This window comes from Schistocerca piceifrons, chromosome 6 (assembly GCF_021461385.2).
Source record: "Schistocerca piceifrons isolate TAMUIC-IGC-003096 chromosome 6, iqSchPice1.1, whole genome shotgun sequence".
Lineage (NCBI taxonomy): Eukaryota > Metazoa > Arthropoda > Insecta > Orthoptera > Acrididae > Schistocerca > Schistocerca piceifrons.
The window spans coordinates 21,322,035-21,347,851 of NC_060143.1; the positions used below are offsets into that span (position 1 = coordinate 21,322,035).

Here is a 25,817-nt window from a genome sequence, read left to right on the forward strand (position 1 = left end):
TTTTATTGAACCTTTTACCATTCTACCATTTTATCCACACACAAAAAACATTTAGTATGGGCGCTAAAAGGACGCTGGAGTTGTTTTGTTCATACAAACATCATCGTCATCGTATCATGTCTACAGCTCGTGGTCTAGTGGTTGCCGGCCGATGTGACCGAGTGGTTCTAGGCGCTTTAGTCTGGAACCGCGCTGCTACTACGGTCGCAGGTTCGAATCCTGCCTCGGGCATGGATGTGTGTGCTGTCCTTAGGTTTGTTAGGTTTAAGTAGTTTTAAGTCTAGGGGACTAATGACCTCAGATGTTAAGTCCCATAGTACTTAGAGCCATTTTATCCATTTGTTCCTCAATGTGCAAGTTTCCTACCAATACACAAATGTAAAATAATTTTACGACATTGTGCGATCGTCAAGAACCCTAAATACAGACAATATTTTTCTAATTTTCTTTGGAGCGCATTCCATAACGCGCCTCACAGCTGTATTATCCACGACATGAGAAGATAACTTTCGAACCTCTTTTCAGTTCCTTTTATTCGTGAGATTGAACAAACAACGGAAACAACACAGTGACGAGATGATAGTCATCGGAAAATACCCATCGTGCTGAAGCATGGAGCCTCCTTATGTCGTAACGGGACGACCTTTATTATTCTGGTTATGTCGCCGAAGAGGAACGGCATTCCTTTATCTATTTGTGTAAAATAAATAAATAAATAAAATAAAAAAATGAAACAAAAATAAAAAAGTGGTCAAGGTGACCAGCTTGGGAACTGCTGGCTCCGGCTCTATTGCCACTCCTGCCAACACTCTTTGTTATTTTAATTTATTCCTCCAGTTAACTACAAAATTAAAATCTATATAAACAGTTCAATTAGTTACTCAATTTAGTTACGTTACTACCCTGTTAGCCAAAAGTTGTACATGGTCATAAAAAAACGAGCATACGCACAAATTTAACACGAATTTAAAAAAAGGGGGGGAGGGGGAAGGGTGAATGGAAGCGCAACCAATCGTGGAGTCGTGGAGTACTGTTCCATCGTAAAAAAAAAAAAAAAAAAAAAAAAAAAAAAAAAAAAAAAAAAAAAAAAAAAAAAAAAAAAAAGACTGACTAGCGTTCCTGCCTCTGGGTCAGGGGGACTCGTATTCGATTCCCGGCCGGGTTGGGGAGTTTCTCTGCCCGGGGACTTGGTGTTTGTGTTGTCTTCATCATCATTATCATCATCATTGGTGACAGTGGACTGTGAAAAAAATTGAACTGCGTAAAATTGTGGACTCTGTACGGGCGCTGATGACCGCGCAGTTGAGCGCCCCACAAACCAAACATCATCATCATCATCGTATCATGTCATCATGATATCATCGTCACAATATCATCATATCACATCAACATCACAATCCACGTTTCAAATTTCTCTTTTGTCTCCATTACTTCGCTCTTTTGCTTACGTAATCTTACACTTTATTGTAATATGACCTTGCGTGCTCTTTGCGATGCGAGTATGGCATTAGTCATCGTGTTCCAGAGGCCGTGGCATCGCCTAGCAGGCAACCGCTGGAGTTGTCCAGCCTGACGCTGCTGCCAGCAGAGAGCGTGTACGAGTCGGCCGCCAAGCTGCTCTTCCTGGGAGTCAAGTGGGCACGCGGAGTGCCCTCCTTCCTACAGGTACTTCAGCATCCTCACATGACACCGTACCCAGTGACTTCACTGAGGCTCACAACGTCATTTTATATACTCGACATGGTCCATATACATTCATTGGGTTTAACGGGTACAAGTGCAGACACTTCCGTTGGTCACAGGGGACTGTGTAGTGAACAACATTACATCAGTGTTCACTTCGTTTACTGACTAATAACTATAGCTATTAGGAGTAATATGTTTTTAGGTTGGTTGGTACCTCCAATTACTTGCACATGTGGCAATGCGTATTTTACTCTGGGCAGCAGGTCAGGTGTTCAAGTGTGGACTCGTGGTCACAAAGTGCTTAGTCTGTACTGACAGGAGTAGTCTACTTAGTGGTGCAGTTACAGCCATGCAGAAAACATCAGGTCTTAAGGTTTGTGACGTGCTATTCGGAAGACCATTAGAGAAAAAACAACGAACACACTGTTTTGTGTACATATTATAGTACCAGAGATTAGATTAGATTAGTACTTGTTCCATAGATCATGAATACAACACTTCGTAATGATGTGGAACGTATCAGGTTAATAAAAGTTGTCGATACAAGATATTGTTGTTGTTGTTGTGGTCTTCAGTCCTGAGACTGGTTTGATGCAGCTCTCCACGCTACTCTATCCTGTGCAAGCTTCTTCATCTCCCAGTACCTACTGCAACCTACATCCTTCTGAATCTGCTTAGTGTATTGATCTCTTGGTCTCCCTCTACGATTTTTACCCTCCACGCTGCCCTCCAATGCTAAATTTGTGATCCCTTGATGCCTCAAAACATGTCCTACCAACCGATCCCTTCTTCTAGTCAAGTTGTGCCACAAACTTCTCTTCTCCCCAATCCTATTCAATACCTCCTCATTAGTTACGTGATCTACCCACCTTATCTTCAGCATTCTTCTGTAGCACCACATTTCGAAAGCTTCTATTCTCTTCTGGTCCAAACTGGTTATCGTCCATGTTTCACTTCCATACATGGCTACACTCCATACAAATACTTTCAGAAATGACTTCCTGACACTTAAGTCTATACTCGATGTTAGCAAATTTCTCTTCTTAGATATTACATTACACAAAATATTACATGACACTTAATATTATTTTTTGTGTGTGGGGGGAGGGGGGAAATTACCCACTTACTATATCCAAAAATTCATCTAATGAGTAGAAGGAGTTGCCATTCAGAAATTCTTTTAATTTCCATTTAAATGCTATCTGTCAGACTTTTGATGCTATTAGGTAAGTGACCAAAGACTTTTGTGGCAGCGTAATTCACCCCCTTCTGAGCCAAAGTTAGATTTAACCTTGAGTAGTGAAGATCATCCTTTCTCCTAGTGTTGTAGCCATGTACACTTCTATTACTTTTGAATTCGTTCGGATTGTTAATAACAAATTTCATAAGTGAAATATATATATATATATATATATATATATATATATTTATTTATTTATTTATTTATTTATTTTGTGAGGCTAGAGTGAAGATACCTAGGTCTTAAAATAAGTGTCTGCAGGATGATCTTGGATGAGCTCCAGCAATTATTCTGATTACACGCTTTTGTGGAATGAACACTCTTTTACTCAATGATGAGTTACCCCAGAATATGATGACATACGAAAGCAGAGAATGAAAATAGGCGTATAAGCTATTTACTGAGATGTATATCGCCAAAATTTGCAATGACCCTAATAGCATAAGTAGCTGAACTCATACGTTTCAGCAGATCTTGAGTGTGTTTTTCCAGTTCAACGCCTCATCAATGCATACACCTAGAAATTTTGAATACTCTGCCTTAGCTACCGATTTCTGATCGAAGTCTATATTTATTAATGGTGTCATTCCATTTACTGTGTGGAACTGTATATACTGTGTTTTGTCAAAGTTTAATGAGAGCCCATCTGCAGAGAACCATTTAATGATTTTCTGAAAAACATCGTTTAAAATTTCATCAGTTAACTCTTGTCTGTAGGGTGTGATAGCTATACTTGTATCATCGGCAAAAAGTACCACCTTTGCATCTTCGTGAATATAGAATGGCAAGTCATTAATATATATAAATTACAGCAGAGGACCCAAGACAGAACCTTGCAGCACCCCATTCTTGATTGTTCCCCAGTTTGAGAAATCACCAGTTTTTTGCATATTATGTGAACTGCTTATTAAACTTTCTGCACTCTTCCAGTTAGGTATGATTTAAAACATTTGAGTGCTGTCCCATTCATACCACAGTACTTGAACATATCTAGAAGTATTCCATGATTTACACAATCAAAAGCCTTTGAGGGATCACAAAAAATCCCAACGGGTGACTTCCGGTTACTCAGAGCATTTAATATTTCATTAGTGAAAGTATATATAGCATTTTTCATTGAAAAACCTTTCTGGAAAACAAACTGACATTTTGTTAAAACTTTATTTTTACAAATGTGTGAAGCTACTGTACAATACATTACTTTTTCAAGGATTTTGGATAAGACAGTCAGAAGAGCGATTGGGCGGTAGTTGTTGACATCAGACGTATCACCGTTTTTATGCAGTGGTTTAACAATGGCATACTTCAGTCTATCTGGGAAAATGCCCTGCTTCAGAGAGCTATTACATATGTGGCTGAGAATCCCACTTATTTCTTGGGAACAAGATTTTATTATCCTGCTGGAAATGCCATCAGTTCCATGTCAGCTTTTATTCTTGAGAGAGTTTACTATCTTCCTAATTTCAGAAGGAGAGGTGGATGGAATTTCAATTGTATCAAATGGTGTGGGTAAGGCCTCTTCCATTAACTGCCTTGCTTCTACTAATGAACATTTAGATCCTATTTTCTCTACAACATTTAAAAAATAATTATTCAAAATGTTTTCGACTTCTGGCTTGTTGTTTGTCAATTTTCCATTCGCTTTGACGGTAATGCCATCATCCTGTACTCTTGGTTGCCCTGTCTCCCTTGTAATAATATTCCAAATTGTTTTGATTTTGTTATCAGAGGTATTAATCTCAGACATGATGCACATGCTTCTGGACTTTTTAATAACCTTTCTTAATGAAGCACGGTAGTTTTTATAATATTTGGCTGTTTCTGGGTCATTACTCTTTCTTGTTGCTAGATACAGTTCCATTTTGTGGTTACAAGATATTTTTATTCATTTAGTAAGCCAAGGTTTTTTGAATGGTTTCTTATAATTAGATTTAACTACTTTCTTGGGGAAACAGTTGTCAAATTCTCTTACAACTATATCATGAAATAAGTTCATTTTAAATTAGCATCGGGTTCCTTGTACACCTCATCCCAGTCTAACTGCTGAAGATTTTCTCTGAAATTTCTAATTGTTGAGTAATTAATTGAATGCACAACTTTGGAGGGTAGTTTTGAATTACTGAATGGAGCTATGTAATATACTGTAACTAGCTGAGCACCATGATCAGAAAGGCCATTGTCAACAGGACAAGAATTTATGTTTTATACTTATCTTGGTCTATAAAAGTGTTATCTATCAATGTGCTGTTGTCCTTTACTACCCAGGTAGGAAAATTAATGACATATGTCAAATTGAAAGAACCGAGCAAGACTTCCGGGTCATTCTTCCTATTATACTCTTTCAGTGAATCAACAATGAAGTCCCCACAAATAATAATTTTCTTTCCCCTATCTGACAGATAGCACAACAAGCCATCCCAAGTTTTCCAGGAATAAATGAAAGTTTCCTGAAGGGGACCTATATACTGTTAGAATTATACAAGAGCCCTCCTTCAGTTTAAGTTGACAGGCACATGCTTCTATATGTTGCTCTAGACAAAACTTTTTTGTATCTTAGCTTTACGCAGTGATAACTTTTGACATATATGGCAACTCCTCCTCTCACCTTATTCTCTCTACTCATATGTGCAGCTAGTTTATAACCACTGATATTTACCTTTTCCATATCAGACACAATGTGATGCTCAGATAGGCATAGTATATCTATTACATTATCAGATTCAATGTCATCTAAACAAACCATGAGCTGATCTACTTTATTCTTCAATCCCGGAATATTTTGGTGAAAAATAGTAACATTATTTTTTACTTTACTTTTGTGAGAATCTACTTTTTTCTTTAACCCACCAATATTTTGGTTAAATGTGATAACATTATTATTTACTTTACTGTTGTGAGAATCTTGTGAGTTTTGGACCTCTTTAGCACTTGCCTGCCTGAACTGCCTGTCTGAACCAGGTAAAGATGTACCTGATGTATGTGTATATATGCAAGTATCTTATTGAAAGTAAAGAGCAACAATTTTTATAATTTTTAAGCTTCACTTCTTAGGCCAACCATGTACGTTATCTTAATCTACATATGTTATGCCACTTTTCAACGTAGTTTGTATTTTTTTTTCACGTATGTTTGCGATCGCTTTCGAAATTTGTAACTGCCCTTAATTTAGATCCCCGTTCCAGTTTCCCGAAGACACCAACGCACTGCTTCCCAAACATACTCCATCATCTTGTATCATCAGCGTCGCATCTGTTTCTTAACTAAAGCGAAAGGTGGTAGGTAGAGGGTGCTAAGTGGAGTCTGCAGGGAGGATGTGGAAGAGTTTCCCACCAACTTGTCCTGACCTTTTCCGCGGTGACACAAGCAGTGAGAGGATGCGCGTTTTCTTCTACCCAAGGCGTTTATCGCGCTATGCACGACAGAACTTCAAAGTGTCTAGTTATAATACACAGCAATTATGGTTTGTCCAGGTTCAAGAACATCAATCAGAATCTCTCCTTGTTGTAACTGCGGAGACAGTTTGAGAGTGACCGCTCTGAGGCTGATCAAGAATATTCGTGTTTTTATCTTTGAAATGTTTCACCCATCTCGTAACACTGCTGGAGCCCATGAAGATATCTCCAGAGCCAAGTTGAAGTCTGAGGTGAATTTTAGCAGCACATTTTCCCTCTTTGACAAGGATTTCCATGAAAATTCATTGTCTAACCGAAACATTGATGTCGGCCAGTTTTGGAAGTACTGCCTGTGATCACGTGATAGTCGCTAATGACGTTACAATATGGCAGCATGTCGTGTAAAGTCTGTATGTTACAATCCTGCAGTCGTTTTTGTTACGTTGTGGGAATCGGAATTTTAACAGGGGGTTGCTCACGACTTCCAGTATAGCCCTCGTATATATACCACCAACGGTGTATTAAAATATCTAACTGACAAGGTAGAAGGAATAAAAACATTTATGTTTACTGACGACGTAGTAATGGTGCCAGAGATGGCAAAGGACCTGGAAGGTCAGCTGAACGTAATGTTGGTGTCTTGAAAAGAGATTATAGGATGAAAATCGGCAGAATCAAAACAAAGGTAGTGCAATGTCATCATATTAAATCAGACGATGCTGGGAGAATTAGATTAAGAAACGAGACATTAAAAGCAGTAGACTTTGCTATACGGGCAGCAAAACAATTAATGATGACCTAAAGTAAAATATTAACTGCAGCTTCGCTGTAGCAAGAAATGGTTTCTGAGAAATAGAAATTTGTTAACGACGAATGTAAATTTAAATGACAGGAAGTTTTTTCTGATGATATTTGCCTGGAGTCTTACAGGCAATTGAAACGTGGATGATACGGCAGTGCAAACAAGAAGAGAAATGACATTTTGAAATATTTTGCTACAGAACAGATGGGTTAAGCCGAATATCTAATGGGAAAGGACTGAATCGAACTAGAGAGAAAATAAATATATAGTAGAACTTGACTAAAAGACACATCACGAGGCATCAAGATTCTGTCAAATTGGCAAGGAAGGAAGCGTGGGGGGTATAAATTGTAGAAGAAGACCTAGACATGAGCACAGTATGCAGATTCAACGGGATGTAAGTTGCGGTTTGTTATGCGTACGTTGGCTATCTTACGTGACAGAAGACTAGAAGGACATATGCCAAGTTACAACACTGTCTGCGCTTGCTGGTAATACGATATTCACGCAAATATAAAGTTTGGTTTCAATGGCTCAAATTAATGTTGTCTAGGAGATGATCTACCGTTCGATGCCAGCTGAGGAAAGAGAAAATCATTGAAGACAAATACTTCGCATTATTTCCATTATAAGTACACTCCAGGACTTCTTCCAACGAAGAGACCACGAATGCTTGGTCTGTTCCTAACCCACGTTTCTTGTGCCATAGCGTAAAATGTCATAGACTTTCCGCCTTCAATCGCGAGTAGAAATTAGGTTCGTAACTTTTTAAAATAAAATGTCAAAATAAGAATTAAATTTGTAACCTTGGTAGCCGGCCGGTGTGGCCGAGTGGTTCTAGGCGCTTCAGTCTGGAACCGCGCAACCACTACGGTCGCAGGTTCGAATCCTGCCTCGGGCATGGATGTGTGTGATGTCCTTAGGTTAGTTAGGTTTAAGTAGTTCTAAGTTCTAGGAGACTGATGACCACAGAAGTTAAGTCCCACAGTGCTCAGAGCCATTTGAACCAGTTTTTTGTAACCTCGGTCTGAGTTAACATTAAGGCATAGACAGGACAGAATGTACAGTCTTGTCTACTTTCTGATGATTTTCCATTACATAGCGGAAGACTACGAATATTATTAATTTTTATTGTTAATTTATTTTAATTTATTTTTATCGTTAATTTATTATTAGTTTATAGCATACATACTTTTTAGCCATCAAAAGTTAAAAGGATTGACAAATGTATCAAGATAACATTTGACCTCCATCATACATACATTTCAGGGCATAAATTCTTTAATTTGTCTTCAAACTGAAAATGTTATATGTATTCAGTTAAACTACTGCATACAACTGACAGCTAACCACGCGTTTGTATTAAAGCAATTAATTCAGTTAGTAGATTAAGTTCAGTGGCCACCATTCCTTTTAGATTTTGATTTCTTGTGCTGTACGCAGAGGTGGCAAAAAGACATGGGATAGCGATAGGCACATGCACAGATGGCGGTAGAATCGCGTACACAGGGTATAAAAGGGCAGTGCACTACAGAGCTGTCATTTATATTCAGATTGAAACTTCCTGGCAGATTAAAACTGTGTGCCCGACCGAGACTCGAACTCGGGACCTTTGCCTTTCGCGGGCAAGTGCTCTACCAACTGAGCTACCGAAGCACGACTCACGTCCGGTACTCACAGCTTTACTTCTACCAGTACCTCGTCTCCTACCTTCAGCGCACACTCCGCTGCAGAGTGAAAATCTCATTCTGGAAACATCCCCCAGGCTGTGGCTAAGCCATGTCTCCGCAATATCCTTTCTTTCAGGAGTGCTAGTTCTGCATGTCTCGCAGGAGAGCTTCTGTAAAGTTTGGAAGGTAGGAGACGAGGTACTGGTAGAAGTAAAGCTGTGAGTACCGGACGTGAGTCGTGCTTCGGTAGCTCAGTTGGTAGAGCACTTGCCCGCGAAAGGCAAAAGTCCCGAGTTCGAGTCTCGGTCGGGCACACAGTTTTAATCTGCCAGGAAGTTTCATATCAGCGCACACTCCGCTGCAGAGTGAAAATCTCATTCTGGATATATTCAGATTATTTATGTGAAAAGATTTCCAAAGTGATTATGTCCGCACGACGTGAATTAACAGACTTTAATCGTGAAACTGGTAGATAGACGCATGGGACATTCCATATCGGAAATCGTTAGGGAATTCAATGGAAGAATCTCCGTAGCTTGGGGGTCGGAAAGGCAAAATCGGAAACTACTTTTCATGTGTCAGCTAACGAATTAAATGAATTCTTCTCTGCACCTCTGAATACCAGCACAGCTGATAATTACCGTCCACAAGAATCCCCAAACAGGATAACTAACAACGATACCTTCCATCTAAAACATGTAACAACAAATACGGCAAGAAAAGCAATAATCAGAATCTCTTCTGATGCAATAGGCAACGACAGTATCGGTATAACCATGATTAAGAATGTTGCCGATATCTTAGTACCTGTCTTAACTGACATATTTAATTTTTCCCCTGTGAACGGAATATATCCCACTGCATGGAAAAGAAGCCTAATTCGACCCATCCCTAAGATCGAAAACCCGCAACTGCCTAGTGATTACCGACCAATTAGCATACTGCCTGCTATTTCCAAAGCACTTGAATATATTGTTCATGACCAAATCACTGAACACTTGCATGAATTCAGCCTATATGACAAATTTCAATCCGGTTTCCGTAAACATCACAGCACAAACACTGCTCTAATTAAAGTAACTGATGACCTGAAATATGCCATCGACAATCGAAAGGCAACAATATTGACGCTACTGGACTTCAGCAAAGCTTTTGACACTGTTAACTTTGACATATTGCTCAGAAAAATGCAACAGCTTAATTTCTCTGATAGTGCAATGAGATGGTTTGAAAGCTACTTAAAAGACAGACAGCAATGTGTTGTCTGCGTAAATGAAAAATCTTCCTGGAAACATGTTTCCTCGGGAGTGCCACAAGGATCAGTCTTAGGACCACTTTTGTTTTCTTTATATGTCAACGATATTTCGTCGGTTCTGTCCTCCTGTAAATATCATTTCTATGCCGACGACCTCCAGCTCTACCTAAGCGTCAGACCTGAAGATGTAAACACTGCAATCGCTCAGATGAATGATGATCTGTCTTCAGTAGTGACATGGGCGAAAAACCTGGGGCTTAAACTAAATGCAAAAAAGACGCAAGTAATCTTAATAGCCCATCAGAAATTAATAAGTTCAGATTTCCGCGAACGGCTACCTCCTATTCTGCTCGACGGTACTCCAATACCGTATCAGAAAACAGTGAAGAACTTGGGTGTAACTTTGGATGAGCATCTCAACTGGGCGGAGAATACAGTCGCAGTGTGCCGAAAGACGTCTGCTTGTCTCTATGCTCTCAAAAAGTTTCGGAACATATTTCCACAGGACTTGAAACGCCAGCTCGTGCAAGCACTCGTTCTACCGAACCTCCACTATTGTGATGTGATTCAACAAGGCATGAGTAGTGAAAACAAAAGACGGCTAGAGCTAACCATGAATGCCTGTGTGCGTTACACCTGCAACATTCGCCGATATGTTCATGTTAGTGCTTCATACTCCGAGCTAGGGTGGCTGCGGCCGGACAAATTGCGTGACTACCACACTCTATGTCTACTCCACTGACTCCTCGTCGCGCAAGCACCCCAGTACCTTGCTTCAGAGATTAAAAACCTGTCATGTCATCATAATCGAAACACGAGGTCACTCTTATTTGGTATCCTAACTGTGCCCACTCACAAAACAAAAACTTTTGCAAACTCCTTCTCAGTTGCCGCTGTCCGCCTCTGGAACAAACTGCCCCTTACTTTGCGCAAAATTCAATCTCCTGCTGCTTTTAAGGAGAAGTTGAAGCATTTCCTACTATCATCCTCATAACGTTCTCCACAAAATTAATGTAGAAGGCCAATCCTCTCATCTGTCAAATAGCAAAGCTAGCGTCTCCTATCTCGCACCTGAGACGCCTTCCTCTCCATTGTCTCTCCATCTCAATTAGCCACGCAATCTTCTTTTCCTTTATATTTCCTTAATTATGTTTCATCATAACTCTCTATTCTTCTCCTCCCTTCACCCTGAGTCTCCCTCATATTCCCCGCTGCCAGCACTCCTATCTAAAATCTGTCTCTTCAATAATGTCTAATTATAACAGTACTTATGATCTACGAATATAAACTCTATATGTATGTATTTTTCCAGGTGTACCTTTCTAATTGTTTATTTCACTTTTTGTACTAGACGTAGTTTAACATGCCTACTAAAACATATGAATGTAAAATAAGTAGAATGCCTGGTTAGATGTAAGAGAGGGCCTGATGGCCCTAATCTTGCCAGGTTAAATAAATCAATAAATAAATAAATGTTCCGAGATCCACAGTGTCAACGGTGTGCGACGAATGCCAGATTCCAGGCGTTACCTCTCACCACAGACAACGCAGTGACCGACGGCCTTCACTTAACGACCGAGAGCAGCAGTGTTGGCGAGGAGTTGTCAGTGCTAACAGACAAGCAACACTGCTTGAAATAATCGCAGAAATCAGTGTGGAACGTACGACGAACGTATTCGTTAGGACAGTGCGGCCAAATTTGACGTTAATGGACTACGGCAGCAGACAAGGGACGCGAGTGCCTTTGTTAATAGAGCGACATCGCCTGCAGCGCCCCTCCTGGGCTTGCGACTACGTCACCTACACTGTAGACCACTGGGAAACAGTGGCGTGATCAGATGAGTCCCGATTTCAGTTGGTAAGAACTCGCGGTAGGGTTCGAGGATGGCGCAGGCCAAACGCAGTCACGGACCCAAGTTGTCAGCAAGGCACTGTGCAAGCTGGTGATGGCTTCATAACGGTGTGGGCTGTCTTTACATGGACTGCACTGGGTCCTCCGGCCCTACTAAGACGATCATTGACTGGAAGTAGCTATGTTCGGGTACTTGGAGGCCATTTTCAGCCATTCATGGACTTCATGTTCCCAAACAATGATGGAATTTTTCTGGATGACAATGTGCCAATTGTTCACTATTTGTTTGGACAACATTATGTACAATTCGAGAGAATGATTTGGCCACCCAGATCACCCGACATAAATCCGATCGAACATTTATGGGACACAATCTTGAGGTCAATTCGTGCACAAAATCCGCACAAGCAACATTTTCACAATTATGAACAGCAAGAAGGCAGTATGACTCAATATTTCTGCAGGGGACTTCTAACGACTTGTTGAGTCCATGGCACGTGGAGTCGCTGCACTACTCCGGACAAAAGGAGAGCCGACACGATGTTAGGAAGTATGGCTCAAATGGCTCTGAGCACTATGGGACTTAACATCTGAGGTCATCAGGCCCCTAGAACTTAGAACTACTTAAACCTAACTAACCTAAGGACATCAGACACACATCCATGCCCGAGGCAGGATTCGAACCTGCGACCGTAGCTGTCGCGCGGTTCCAGACTGCAGCGCCTAGAACCGTGTTAGGAGGTATCCCATGACTTTTGTCATTCAGTTTATACCTGACTATGACATCCTTCTTTAAGAAATAAAAACTTTGAGGTTCGCCGATGACATTGTAATTCTGTCAGAGACAGCAAAGGACTTGGAAGACCAGTTGGAACATCAACAAAAGCAAAACAAGGATAATGGAATGTAGTCGAATTAAGTCGGGTGATGCTGAAGGAATTAGATTAGGAAATGAGACACTTAAAGTAGTAAAGGAGTTTTGCAATTTGGGGAGAAAAATAACTGATGATGGTCGAAGTAGAGAGGATATAAAATGGAGACTGGCAATGGCAAGGAAAGCATTTCTGAAGAAGAGAAATTTGTTAACATCGAGTATAGATTTAAGGGTCAGTCGTTTCTGAAAGTATTTGTATGGATTGTAGCCATGTATGGAAGTGAAATATGGACTATAAATAGTTTGGACAAGAAGAGAATAGAAGCTTTCGAAACGTGGTGCTACAGAAGAATGCTTAAGATTAGATCGGTAGATCACATAACTAATGATGAAGTATTGAATAGGATTGGGGAGAAGAGAAGTTTGTGCCACAACTTGACTAGAAGAGGGGATCGGTTGGTAGGACATGTTCTGAGGCATCAAGGGATCACCAATTTAGTATTGGAGGGCAGCGTGGACGGTAAAAACTGTAGAGGGAGACGAAGAGATGAATACACCAAGCAGATTCAGAAGGATGTAGGTTGCAGTAGGTACTGGGAGATGAAGAAGCTTGCACAGGATAGAGTAGCATGGAGGGCTGCATCAAACCGGTCTCAGGACTGAAGACGACAACAACAACAACAACAACAACAACATGACATCATACGTGGTCTTGGTTGTATCGAACTTCCCCATAAAAGTGTGACAGGACCGCTATTATTCTCTGTATGCATAAATGATTTGGCGGAAAGGGTGGGAAGCAATCTGCGGTTGTTTGCTGATGATACTGTGGTGCACGGTAAGATGTCGAAGTTGAGTGACAGTAGGAGAATATAAGATGACTTAGGCAAAATTTCTAGTTGGTGTGATGAGTGGCTGCTGGCTCTAAATGTAGAAAAATGTAAATTAATGACGATGAGTAGGAAAACGGAACACACAATGTTCAAATATAGCATTAGTAGTGTTGTGCTTGACACAGTCATTTCGTCTAAATTGCTGGGCGTAACGTTGCAAAGCGATGTGAAAAGGACCGAACATGTGAGGATTGTGGCAGCAAAGGCAAAAGATCGATTTCGTTGTACTGGAAGAATTCTAGGAAAGTGTGGTTCATCTGTAAATTAGACAGCATATAGGACGTTGGTGCGACGTATTTTTGTGTACTGGTTGGGTGGTTGGGAACAGTACCAGGTCGGTTTGAAGGAAGATATCGAAGCAATTCACAGGCAGGCTGCTAGATTTGATGTGGGTAGATTCGAACAACCACTCGCAATTGTTACTGAGTTGCTTTGGGAACTCAAATGGGAATCCCTGAAGGGAAGGCGACATTCTTTTCGAGGAACACTATCGAGAAAATTTAAAGCAACAGCATTTGAAGCTGAGTGCAGAACTATTCTGTTGCCTCCAACATACATTGCCCGGAAGGACCACGAAGATAAGATACGAGATTTTTGGAAATTTGTGGTAAGGGCTATTTGACCAAACTGGTGAGGTCATCGGTTCCTAGGCTTACGCAGTACTTAATCTAACTTAAACTAACTTACGCTAAGGACGGCACACACACCCATGCCCGAGGGAGGACTCGAACCTCCGACGGGGGAGCCGCGCGAACCGTGGCAGGACACCGAGACCGAGCGGCTATCCCGCGCGGCTAGATACGAGATATTGTGGCTCATACGGAAGCGTATAGACAGTCATTTTTCCGTCGTTCTATTTGCGAATGGAACAGGAAAGGAAATGACTAGTAGTGGTACAGTGGTACAGGTAGTTTTTGGAACAATCGTTATATGTTACAGGAATCTTGTGATAAGAGATGTGATAGTCATATAGGAACATTGGAAGAAATTCATTTCGGTGTATTTATTATGCAGATATTTCCACAGCTCGTACCGGTATACAGGCGAAACCTCTGTTTCCTCGCATTTCTGTAATTCCGGTTTTGTGAGTGAGTTTCGAACGTTATCAGTGGTTTGTTTGTATCCGTCATTCTTTGTAGACAATAACGATCACACAGTACAAATCTGCAATCTGCAGAGAGAGCGTGTAACAAGAATTCTGTTCCATTATTAGAGGAAAGCACACGGTCGATAGCAGCCACCACAATAATCAAGTTAAGAGAATCTAATAGATATTAATAAACAATTATTATGTTAATGTCATTAAAATATTACGAATATTTTATTATATTTTACAAATCATGTTAATGTTATATTCCCAGATTCTGTGTCAACCCGACAGTCCCAATTAGACTGCCAGAAAAAGACAGCACACCCTTTTAAAGGTTTGCAGTTCACTCAAGATTTATTGTTGCAGCAGTGCATGTGGATTACATGAAATGATTACATTTACAGATCAATAGCACAAGAGGTTCCGAGGTACCAGATATCGAACCATGTTGAAACTGACATACTAGTAAGTGGTGTGGCCTCCACGGGCGGCAGCACAGTCGCTGACTCTGGCATCCAGTCGATCGCACAAGTGGCGAATACAGTACTGGGATACGTTATGCCACGTCTGCTCGGCCTGTTAACGTAGTTCTGTGAAAGCCGTTGGCCGACGAGTCGCACAAGTCACTTCTCGTCCCATCATATCCCACACGTGCTCGACTGAAGATAAGTCTGGGGATTCTGATGACCAGGGAAGTTGCTGCACGACTTGCAGAGCACGATGAGTTTCAAGGCTAGTGTGATGGCGAGCATTATCCTGTTGGAACAACACATCACCTGCCTGTCGCAAGAATGGCTAAAGAACGGGTCTAATAACATCCTGCATGCGCCGAGCGCTGGTTAGTGCCCCCTCCAGAAACACCAAAGGCGAAAGAGCATTGTAGCTTATTGCACTCCACTGAGGTGGGACCAGCGTGTATTGGACGAATGCACTTGACGAGACACTGCTCACCAGGTGTACGTCGTACGCGAAAACGACCATCACTTGCATGCACGCAGAATCTTCCGTCATCACTGAAGACCATGGCGCGCCATTCCATCTTCCAAGCGATCCTCTGACTGCACCAGTCGACGTGTGCACTTCGTTAAGTCGTCGGCACACGGACCGTGCATCCGAACGTTGAGCGTACCGAGTTTCTGACGTCGTAGCATGGAATAGCACGTTCGGGAGTCTTTCCGAACGTGCATAGCAATATCTGTCAGGTCAGATATTCTGAGCGTGCGTCTGAGCGTTGACCAATGAGATGGCACTACGCCACCTACGTCACACGCGCGCCGTCTCCCGTCAGTACAGAGTTGTGGTGCGCCATATTGGCATTCATTTCAAGCCTATACGTGTATATGCCGTTTCTGAGCACCAGCAAATTCAGAATCACTGGAAAACCCGTTGTTAACTGTGTGATTCGTTCCAATAAAATAATGAGAAACATAATATTTGTGGCAAAAGAATTATTGTAACTTGCGTATTATGAGAGTAGGCTATTTGAGGGCAGCGACACACTGAAGATCCACCCAAAACGCATTGTTCTTGGTACAATTTGTTATAATTAAATTGCAATTAGTAACATATCTAAGCTTTTCAGCATGGCATTCGAGAACATAATTATATGTTTAGGTTGTGATGTTGGTTTAGCGGAATGAGTAGAGTCACTGAGCAGTGTTTTATGATGAGGCAGTGGTTCGCGTCTTGACGCTTCCAAATTTTTTTCCTAACATTCGCGTTTTTATTAGGTTCTGATACTTTATTATTTGTTTAATATAAGCATATACTATAATATTTTATGTTATGTAAATAAAAGTTCACCCTTTTTTTGAGGGGTGACTTTGTTGGACTGGCTTAATCTACAGGACAGCTTGCGCTACTTGCACAAAGATATTTTGCTCCTTTTTCTTTTACGCCTAGTAATTCACATATGTTGCAAAGATTCTGCTACTGCATACGAACAGTGATCAAGTAAGACTGACCTTGGGGTTTTACTAAAATGTGGGAGAAGTATTTCAAATTTGTAATGGAACTTTTATAAGCCTGTGTCCTTATTGATTGGACGTGCTACTTTCCTTTTCGTGGACGATGGACGAAATGTGCGTTTTAAAAGACCTAACGCGCGCCCGTTGAGTAAACAGCGTGATTTACGAACTAGAAACATCCCTCAACTGCCGCAGGAGTGCGTTTCGATGGCGTATACCACGTTGGGGCCCACGTACCGTGTGCACGAGTCGCATCGTTCCTGAGCGTTCAGCAGCACGTTGAGCTCGGCACGCTCAGCGTTAACGTTCGACAGCACGGCCCGTGTGCCGACGGCTTTACTGTGGCGAGAGCAGAAGACAGACTAGAGATGTGAGTGCCGGTAGTCCCACTGTTAATAACCGGTCCGCAACAGTTCGTGTTGACATGTCTGGTCTCACGAGCCCTCTTACCTGTTCTGCGGTAGCTGTACAGTATGCTACTGCTGCCATTACAATACTATGATCTTGACGCGCGTCTGTGTTGCGTGGACGTCCAGAACCTCATCTGCGGGTGTGAGAATGTTCAAGTGAATACTGGTACCAGCATCGTTGCACAACTGTTGCAGCACGTCCACCTTGTGTCGCAATTCTCCGAAAGGACCATTTCGCCTCTCGGTAGGCCGCAATTTGACCCCTTTCAAACTCACACAGTTGGTTGTAGGAATCACCAGTGCGTCTCCGTGGCTTGGTTGTCTGATTGCTTCACACGTTTGCACCACACTGAGCCATCTGGTTGTGAGTACTCCCTGTTAAAGGGTAAACACAGATGGCGCTCTGTTTATGCTATTCAGCTATCTGTTGGCGGGCGATGTTGAAACCGTTATGAGTACACGTACTATCACACAGGTGGCATATGCCGTCATCGGATCAAAATCGACGTCGTATTTCCAGTTGCACCAATTTTTTCGGCAGTGTATTTTTTATAACATCTGCTCTTATCTGGTGATCTGTCCTAGGGCACGCGATTCGTAACTGAAAAATTCAGGGGTTTGTCTTATAACATCTACAATAAAGAAATTAATTAGCGGCCAAATAAATTACAAAAATAATTTTCTGCCACACTCGCTTCGCTTCTTTTGAAGCATCACCAGTGGCTTGCAATACATCTATTTCTTCTTACGACATGTACAGATACCTACGAGAAAAGAGAGAAATATTTTCAAACAAGGTTTCTGTATTCCAGTTTTTTTGCGTTAGGCTCGTATTTTTTGGTTCATCTCCGAAAGTCACTGTGAAGTGTATGACAAAGGGTAATGAACTTGATACTAGGTGGAAGCGTTTCTTTTCGTTTCACTTGCGTACGGAGCACGAGAGGAATGACTGTGTACATGCCTCGGAGCGCGCTGTGATTTGCCTAATCTTTTCTCTGCGGTCTCTAACAGAGCTATACGTAGTGGGTGGAGGTATGCACCTAGATTCTTCACTTAACGCTGGTTGTCGAAACATCGTAAGCAGGCTTTCGTGGGATAACTGGCACCTATCTTCAAGCGTGTGACAATTCAGCTTGATCAGCTTCTCCGTTATGGTGTCCCGAGAGTCCAACATACCCGTGACCAGATTTAGCAGGTGTTCTTTGTATACGTTCACTATACCCCGTTAGTACTAGTTTCTGCAGGTTTCACACTTATGAGAAATATTCTAGGATGGGGCACCCAAGAGTTTTTTAACCAATTTTCTTTGTAGATTGGCATGGTTTTCCCAGTATGCTGCCAATGAATCCAAGTCGCTTTACTTACGGTTGAGTCTATGTGATCATTTCATTTCATATCTATAGCAAGGATGATCCTTACCGGAATAAGGGACTGGTTATCGGGACATATACTACATCGTCAGGAAGTAGTTAACTCGGCTCTGGAGGAGGCAGGAAAGGGGAAAATAACAGGAATCGATAAAGATTATAATATTCAAAGGAGATTATGAAGGATTTTACGAGTATTAGATACGTAGAGGAGAAAACATTAGCACAATAGAGGAAAAGATGGACGACAGCATCAGACCAGTTGATAGGCATGCCTTGCAGAAAAAGCAGATCTTGAACTTACAACTATACTGGTGCGCAAAACTTAAGGGCGAAGGTAACTTTCTCACGGTGTGTCACTGTCAACTAACGTAGGTTGTTGTAACTTGGACAGTACATAGAAAGAACTGCAACAGTATAGTGAAGTATAGTACAGTACAGTAAAGTAGAGAAGGTAACGGAAAGGGATACGCAATGAAAGTAATTGAAACGTCACTTTTGTTCAAAGAAAATAATGACACTGAAGTCACCGCAACATACGATGGTCCCCTGGACAACACAAAAGGCGGAACACGGTTCTTAATTGGGTGTGCAGTCACCAGGGATGGCCATGCCTCCTCTACAACGTGAACCCATGCGGGCCCCAAGGTTGGTAGGAAGATCTTGTGGTGGGGTGTTCCATCGCTCCAGCAGCGCGTTTAACAACTGCTGGATAGTCATTGGCCACGAGGACGTGCTGCAATACTTCTCTCCAAAGCACCCTATACATAAATCACAATGACTTCAGAGTAATTACTGTCGCTGAATAAAACCGTCATTTCCGTTCGTCTCATTGCTTTTTTGTTTCAGTTATCCCCTGTGCTATATTGGTATAGTTTCACTGAGCTATGTCATCTGGCATTATGAGACAGTTACATTCGTCCTTATGTTTTGCACACCGGCGTATTACATTCAGGTATTTGTAGGAGCTGATTGATACCAACTGCAAGTCATTGTATTCATAGGATATTGTGTTCCTCCGTCTTGTGAAGTGCGCGATTGTACATTTCTGTGAATTTAAAGCAAGACACTAATGTTTGCACCACTTTGGAATCTTATCAGGATCTGGTTGGATGTTCGTGCAGCCTTTCTCAGATAGAATTTCATTATAGATAACTATATCGTCTGCGAAAAGTCTGAGGTAAGTATTAATAAAATGGTTCAAATGGCTCTGAGCACTATGGGACTCAACTGCTGAGGTCATTAGTCCCCTAGAACTTAGAACTAGTTAAACCTAACTAACCTAAGGACATCACAAACATCCATGCCCGAGGCAGGATTCGAACCTGCGACCGTAGCGGTCTTGCGGTTCCAGACTGCAGCGCCTTTAACCGCACGGCCACTTCGGCCGGCAAGTATTAATACTGCCTGCCATGTCGTTAATATAGAAGAAGAACACCTAGGGCTCTCAGGCACGCCTAAAGTTACTTCTAAACCTATGGATGACTCTCCATCCAAGATAAGAAGCACCGTCCCTCCTACTAATTTTATTTGATAACTTATACGATGGCTGGTGTGGCACGGTTACATGTTTTCTGGAAGTCAAGGACTACAACAACCATTGCTGGTTACTTTGATATTGAACTTTCAGGATGTCATGGGAATGAGAATGACCGATGTTTTCTGAATACAAGGTGGTTGACCTGGCGGAGGTAAAAATATATTTAAAAACAACTTTTTGCCTCACGAATTACTCGTAGGTTTATAAATTTCTTTGCGTTCCGTACGCGACCTGTACCGCCTTGCAGCTAATTACTTATCCTTTAAAATCCGAGATGTCATGGTACGGACATTCGCGAGAAAATTTCACTGGTTCTACTTCACATTTTCACTCGTTTTTGTTAACGCGTTTTTGTGCCGTGATGACTACATGCAGTTCAATGTTTGTTTGTTTGTCGTTTAGGTGCTTGTGTGTCTGTGGTACGGCAGGTAGATAAAAGGAATGACAGAAAATATATTAATAAAAAGTTGACTTGTACGAATATTCGCCAACTACTGAGGAACGCACAAATGGTACCACTGCGATTTTGCTCAGCTCAGCTCAGCTCAGCGACGGTGCATATTGCGACACGGACGGCGTTAATTAGTGCAAGGTCGCCTGTTTACATCGCTTATCTCGCGGATGCTGTTAGTCGCACGGAGCACTGTTCCGAGATAACGGCTAAGGGCTCTAAAACCGTGCCGGAAGTTCCGGTCTGCAAAAGCGATAGGAGATCCGCGTTCCAGCGATGGAACAGATTTAAACAGTGCACCACAGGGCAGTGCTCCACTGTATCGACGGAAGGGAAACTACTACAGTAAAAATTATCGAATGTGGGTACCAAAACATAATGCATCTGAGCAAGTACAGATCATGTGTCATTCAAGAGCCCATCCAAAAATAAACGTCTCGTAGCGTGTAATTGAAAAGACTTCTACATCGAAACACTGTCTCGGAATATGGCAAAAACCCAAAGAGATTCTGGTCATACATAAAGCACACTAGTGGCAAGACGTAATCAATACATTCACTGCGCGATAACAACGGTGAAGTCACTGATGACATTGCCACTAAAGCAAAGTTATTAAACACTGTTTTCCGAAACACCTTCACAATAGAAGACGAAGTAAATATTCCTGAATTTCAATCAAGAATAACTGGCAAGATGAGAAACATAAAAGTAGATATCCTCGGTGTAGCAAAGCAGCTTAAATCACTTAACAGAGGCAAGGCCTCCGCTCCAGATTGTATACCAGTCAGGTTCCTTTCCGAATACGCTGGTACAATAGCTCCATATTTAGCAGTTGTATACAACCGCTCGCTCACAGAAAGATCCGTACCTAAAGACTGAAAAACTGCTCAAGTCACACCACTATCCAAAATGGGGAGTAAGAGTAATCCGATGAAGGGTTTTGGAGCATATACAGTATTCGAACATTATGAAGTACCTCCAACAAAACGATTTATTGACACATAGTCAGCATGAGTTCAGAAAATGTCGTTCTTTCGATACACAGCTAGCTCTTTATGCTCATGAAGTAATGAGTTCTATCGACAGGAGATGTCAAATTGATTCCATATTTTTAGGCTTTTGACACCGTTACTCACAAGCGTCTTCTAACCAAACTGCATGCCTATGGAATATCGCCTCAGTTGTGCAACTGGATTCGTGATTTCCTGTCAGAAGGGTCAGAGTTCGTAGTAACAGACGGAAAATCATCGAGTAAAACGAAGTAATATCCGGTGTTCCCCAAGGAAGCGCTATAGGCACTCTATGTAGCCGTCTTATATTGTAGATGATGCTGTCATTTGCCGTCTTGTAAAGCATCAGATGACCAAAACGACTTGCAAAATGATTTAGATAAGATATCTGTATGGTGCGAAAAGTGGCAATTGATCCTGAATAAAGAAAAGTGTGAAATTATTCACATGAGTACTAAAAGAAATCAGCTAAATTTCGATTACGCGATTAGTCACACAAATCTGAAGGCTGTAAATTCAACTAAATACTTAGTTATTACAATTACAAATAAAGTAAACTGGAACGATCACATAGATAATGTTATGGGTAGTACAGACCAAAGACTGCGATTCACTGGCAGGACACTTAGAGCATGCAACAGATCTACTAAAGAGACTGCTAACACCACGCTTGTCCGCCCAATTCTGGAGTATTTCCTATAAAAAATTCTTTATTCAAAATTAACTACAAAGATACGTATCAACCCACTACCTTACTACATTAGTGGATCCTAATATTACAATCATGTTACAATTACTGCAGCTTAATTTCTAACGCTACAGGTGTGTTAATTCTACTCGTACTATTATTTCGCCACTACAGGCATTTCTATTCGACTATTACTGTGTTGTACGTGTATTTTGGTTGCTAGTTGATTGTGAGTGATTCTCTACAGTTGTTATTGTTGAAGTATATGCAACTATCTGTACCTAACTAATCTATACTACCTGCAGCGTTACAGGTGTGCCAACGTTTGACAAACCTATGTCGTTGTTGGCCACGCCCACCGAGCTAATCCCAGCGCGCGTGCCCTTGGCACTGGGCTGGCCGGAGACTTTAATCGCTGCAGTGCTGTCCTAAGGGGTTCTCCTATCTTATCCTATCCTACAACTAACCTATTTCTTATCTACACTCCTGGAAATTGAAATAAGAACACCGTGAATTCATTGTCCCAGGAAGCGGAAACTTTATTGACACATTCCTGGGGTCAGATACATCACATGATCACACTGACAGAACCACAGGCACATAGACACAGGCAACAGAGCATGCACAATGTCGGCACTAGTACAGTGTATATCCACCTTTCGCAGCAATGCAGGCTGCTATTCTCCCATGAAGACGATCGTAGAGATGCTGGATGTAGTCCTGTGGAACGGCTTGCCATGCCATTTCCACCTGGCGCCTCAGTTGCACCAGCGTTCGTGCTGGACGTGCAGACCGCGTGAGACGACGCTTCATCCAGTCCCAAACATGCTCAATGGGGGACAGATCCGGAGATCTTGCTGGCCAGGGTAGTTGACTTACACCTTCTAGAGCACGTTGGGTGGCACGGGATACACGCGGACGTGCATTGTCCTGTTGGAACAGCAAGTTCCCTTGCCGGTCTAGGAATGGTAGAACGATGGGTTCGATGACGGTTTGGATGTACCGTGCACTATTCAGTGTCCCCTCGACGGCCAGTGTAGGAGATCGCTCCCCACACCAGGATGCCGGGTGTTGGCCCTGTGTGCCTCGATCGTATGCAGTCCTGATTGTGGCGCTCACCTGCACGGCGCCAAACACGCATACGACCATCATTGGCACCAAGGCAGAAGCGACTCTCATCGCTGAAGACGACACGTCTCCATTCGTCCCTCCATTCACGCCTGTCGCGACACCACTGGAGGCGGGCTGCACGATGTTGGGGCGTGAGCGGAAGACGGCCTAACGGTGTGCGGGACCGTAGCCCAGCTTCAAGGAGACGGTTGCGAATGGTCCTCGCCGATACCCCAGGAGCAACAGTGTCCCTAATTTGCTGGGAAGTGGCGGTGCGGTCCCCTACGGCACTGCGTAGGATCCTACGGTCTTGGCGTGCATCCGTGCGTCGCTGCGGTCCGGTCCCAGGTCGACGGGCACGTGCACCTTCCGCCGACCACTGGCGACAACATCGATGTACTGTGGAGACCTCACGCCCCACGTGTTGAGCAATTCGGCGGTACGTCCACCCGGCCTCCCGCATGCCCACTATACGCCCTCGCTCAAAGTCCGTCAGCTGCACATACGGTTCACGTCCACGCTGTCGCGGCATGCTACCAGTGTTAAAGACTGCGATGGAGCTCCGTATGCCACGGCAAACTGGCTGACACTGACGGCGGCGGTGCACAAATGCTGCGCAGCTAGCGCCATTCGACGGCCAACACCGCGGTTCCTGGTGTGTCCGCTGTGCCGTGCGTGTGATCATTGCTTGTACAGCCCTCTCGCAGTGTCCGGAGCAAGTATGGTGGGTCTGACACACCGGTATCAATGTGTTCTTTTTTCCATTTCCAGGAGTGTATATTGTCATTGTCAGTGCGTGTTATGATCGGCGGGAACAGGATAAGTGCACGGAGTACCGCTGTGCGGTGTGGGATCCGCATCAGGTGGGACTGACGGATGACATCGAAAATGTTCAAGGAAGGGCAGCTCGTTTTGTATTATTGCGAAATAGGGGGAGATAGTGCCACACACATAATGGAGTGGCAATCATTAAAACAAAGGCGATTTTTTGTTGCGACGGGATCTTCTCGTGGAATTTCAATCACTAGTTTTCTCCTCCGATTGCGAAAACATTCTGTTGGCACCCACCTACATGGGAAGAGACGATCAACACGATAAATTAAGAGAAATCAGGCCTCGCACGGAAAAATTTATGTGCTCGTTTTCCCAGCGCGCGATTCAAGAGTGGAACGGTAGAGAGACAGCTTGAAGGTGCTTCATTGAAGCCTCTGCGAGGCGCTTTATTGTGAATAGCAGAGTAATTACGAAGATTCTCAGAATTTATCTTGGCGATTTACTACACTGTCTAAAGCATCCGGACACCTTCTGTAATGCGAAATTGACCACTAGATGTCAGGAGCGGCGGATCCGTCAGTATTAAAGGAGTTGGGGAGTATTGTGTCGTCACTACAGAAGCACTAACAGCAGAATGGTTCGGCCAGGAAAGCTCAGTGACTTCGAACATGGACAAGACTCTGGATGTCACCTGAGTAACAAATCTATTACCGACATTTTAATCCTTTTAAAGTGATTGTGAAGTGGAAACGCGAAGAAACAACCACAGTTTAACGAAGACAATGCAGACCTCATTTACTGAAGGACAGCCACCACCCGGGATTTCTGCACCTCCTGGAAATCTAGAATCTCGATGATTTTTGTCTGTTATCGATATCGATAATGGCAAGGTATTGGTCCTAGGAATTCCAAGACGTATCAAAATCTCTACAGTAGTTCCGAAGACTAGTCCGCACATACAAAAACAAGTGAGCAGTGGACTTCAGTTTATATATGTAGAGAGAGAAGATTTATTAAAACATTTTATTTATTTACTAAAACACGACTACAGCTGACACTTTATGTTTGCATGCAGTAGTGTTCGACTATTATGCTTTTGACGAAAGATGATGATGTTTGGTTTTTGGACGCTCAACTGCGCAGTCATCAGCGCCCGTAAAAAATCCCAATCTTTACACAGTGCAATCTAACCACTTTCACAGACGATGATGGAATGATGAGGACAACACAAACACGCAGTCCCCGGGCAGAGAAACTCCCCAACCCCGCCGGGAATCAAAAATGGTTCAAATGGCTCTAAGCACTATGGGACTTAACATCTGAGGTCATCAGTCCCCTAGACTTTGAACTATTTAAACCTAGCTAACCTAAGGATATCACACACATAGCTGCCCGAGGCAGGATTCGAACCTGCGACCGTAGCAGCTGCGCGGTTTCGGACTGAAGCGCCTAGAACCGCTCGGTCAAAAGGGCCGCGGCCGGGAATCGAACCCGATTGACGGATGACGAATGCAATGTATGTTCAAATGTCAAAAAATATGTTTTATGTGATACAATTACAGTTTAACAAGTTTCAGACTTTTAACTTCACTCGTACTATGAAACCTCGCTTCTTGCCGAATTTCGTGATTCTAGGTCAACGGGAAATATCCTATAGGTTTTGACGAGTGAGTTTGCGAGTATCAAAATGTGAAACATAAATGACCGAATCTTTTGATTTCATTAAGTTAGAAGCTTAAATTTTTT

General features: G+C 42.5%; 1 pseudogene; it reads left to right on the forward strand.

Moving 5' to 3' along the window:
• Nucleotides 1-25,817, forward strand: part of LOC124802822 — a 371,933-nt pseudogene that overhangs the window by 316,840 nt on the left and 29,276 nt on the right.